The 2,833-nt window shown below is 36.4% G+C and overlaps 1 non-coding gene across 1 annotated transcript; it reads right to left on the bottom strand.

Annotated features, from left to right (window-relative positions):
• Positions 1-508: 508 nt before the first annotated feature.
• Positions 509-580, bottom strand: TRNAW-CCA. Its single transcript has one exon. It is a non-coding gene; the product is annotated as a tRNA-Trp (tRNA).
• Between the last annotated feature and the right edge of the window lie 2,253 nt (positions 581-2,833).

The raw sequence follows: 2,833 nt of genomic DNA on the forward strand, positions 1-2,833 counted from the left end.
ATCCCTACCAAATAGATTACTATTTCATGTCGCTTTGCCAGATGTGAAAATCAATAATCCCTCCACACTGTCCCAAATATCCTCTAAGGGGACAAAATTATCCCTACTCTAAAACTACTGGCCAAATTGACTTAGAAATAATATTGATTTTTATTCCCCCTCAGAAGTGAAGTCTGAAAAAAGGATTGAAAAGTAACTCAAGCAAAATTACATTTTAGAAATTAGAGAAAAAATGTAGATTATAAAATAATGAATGCCACCTATTACTAATCCTACAGTTTTATACTTAGATCTTTATGCTTTTAGTACGTACAATTTATTTTTTCTTTCTTTCCTTTTCTTAAAATTTTCTACTAGTTTATTTACAAAATTCAAATACATTGTTTTCAAGAATAAATTCTTTCCATTTTCTTCACCTCCCCCTCATCAAATTGTACAACCCCATGAATAATTTTCCCCTCCTCCTGCACATCCACATCCCTCTGCTTCCAATCTCTCCCACTCCTCCTGACCCCGACGGGATTTGAACACGCAACCTTCTGATCTGGAGTCAGACGCGCTACTGTTGCGCCACGAGGTCACCCAATCTCTCCCACTCCTATTGGATCCTTACACTCATTCTACAAAAATGGTTTTATACCATGTTTATCATTGTGGGACTGAGTTACTTCACTCAGCATAATGCTCTACAGTCCCTTTAAAGTTAGATAATAACTTACAAAATCATTGTTCCTGCATGCTGCATTGTATGTGTGAATGTACCATAATTTCTAAATCTATTCTTTTGTGGTTGGACATTCAGGCTGTTTCCATGTTCTTGCGATGGTGAATAATGCTGCTATAAACACTGGTGTACAAATCTCAGTTTGTGTCTCATTTCTTATTTAATATGTCCCATTTAATTGTTGTATATTAAAAAATGGGGGAGAAGTGAGTACTGGAGGCATTTTTGTGTTCTTGGTTGGCACTCTAATTAGAGGTTAGCAATGCAAACCTACCAGCTGTCTCAATGAGATAGAAGAGGTCAATTCTTCTTGTAAGGCTTTATATCTTCAAAAAGCTGATGCAAGGTTGCCATGAGTCAGAATTGAATTGATAATAGTTGGTTTCAATTTTCTTAGTTTGTTTAGATCTGATTCTTCAGAAAGTCTATTCTTTCTCATATGAGCCCTGATGGATAACTGTTTGCTGGATAGATTATCCCTTTCCTTCTTTGTGAATCATTCTTTATCAATTACATATCATTTTCTTGTCATAAAACAGCTTTGAAATTTAAATCTTAAGAAAGAATGACATTTTTATCTGGATCTTTTTTTCTACATATACTGAACAGACTTTATGTTTTAGTGAACTCTTCGGTAAAATGTATTCTAAAAATACTAACTGTTAAAATTTATCATTGACAGGATTTGTGCTATTAGAGTAATATTTCTGTAGTGTGCTTACAGTAATATTATCCACTGAGTGTATAAATTCTCTTATACAAAATGTACAATTTCAATATCCCTAGTACCACATTATGAAATCTCAATGAGAAAAGAGAGGATGATCTACATCTATAAAGAAAGATAGATGTAATTAAAGTTAAAAATACGTAAATGGTACAGTTTATCATTAGTCATTCTTAACCCTGCCAACAGAATGATTAAAGGTCTTCCAGCCAAATTTTGATGCAACAGTTTAATAGAAAATGAAATTGTGTATTATTGTTTATAAGCACAGTTCCACTGAGATGACATGGGAATAAATTCTGTTAATATCTTGGAGATTGAGAATAATGTTGTTGTTGTTATGTGCTGTCAAGTCGCTTGCAACTCATAACAATTCTCTGTACAATAGCCCTGAAATTTGCTTTATCCTGTGCCAACCTTACTGTCTCTGACACACTTACCATCATTACTTCAGTTACTGAATCAATCCATCTCATCAAGTGTCTTCCTCTTTTGTACTGTCCCTTAACCCTTCCAAGTGCGATATCCCTCTCCAAGGACTGGTTTCTCCTTGCAAATGCCCAAATTATGTCAGACAAAGTGTCAGTATCCCTGCCTCCAAAGAGCAGCCTGGTTTCATCCTCTCTAGGATTAACATGTTTGTTCTCCTGGTAGTACATGTTATATTCAGTATTCTTCTCCAGCACCATAGCTCAAAGGCATCAATTCTCCTTCTATCAGCCCTAGTGATTGTCCAGCTTTCTGATACATAGAAAGTAACTGTGAAGACTATGGCCTGGATCAGGCATACCTTAGTCTCCAGGCTGATGTCATTGCTTTTCAGTGCTCTGGAGAGGACCCTGACAGCCAACTTTCCCAGTGCAATTAATCTTTTTATTTCCTGGCTGCTGGTACCAAGAGTATTGATTGTTTAGCCAGCAAATTAACACTGTTAACAATCTCAATCTCTTTACAATCTATCATGATGCTGCCAATTGGCTCAGTGATGAAAATCTTTGCTTTCTTGATGTTGAGCTTCAATCCAAATTGAATTAAAGTCCTTGACCTTTTGCAGCAAGCATTTCAGATCTTTGTCAGTTTCAGCAAACAGGGTTGTCTCATCCACATTACACAGTTTGTTGATGATTCTTCCTTTAATCCTGAGGCCACACTCCTCCTTATAAGGGCCATGCTCCAAGATGATCTGTACATAGATTGAAAAGGTATGGAGATAGAACACAACCTGGATTTACACCCTTTCTGATTTTAAACCGTGCAGTCTTTCCTTGCTCTGTTCTGACAAGTGCCTACTGGTCCAAGTACAGGTTTTTCATAAGCACAATCAAATGATCTGGGATCCCTGTTCTTCTCAGAGTTAGCCAAGTTTGTCGTGATACACATAG

Source organism: Elephantulus edwardii, unplaced genomic scaffold (genome assembly GCF_000299155.1).
Source record: "Elephantulus edwardii isolate Elephantulus edwardi_28Jun2011 unplaced genomic scaffold, EleEdw1.0 scaffold00198, whole genome shotgun sequence".
Classification (NCBI taxonomy): Eukaryota; Metazoa; Chordata; class Mammalia; order Macroscelidea; family Macroscelididae; genus Elephantulus; species Elephantulus edwardii.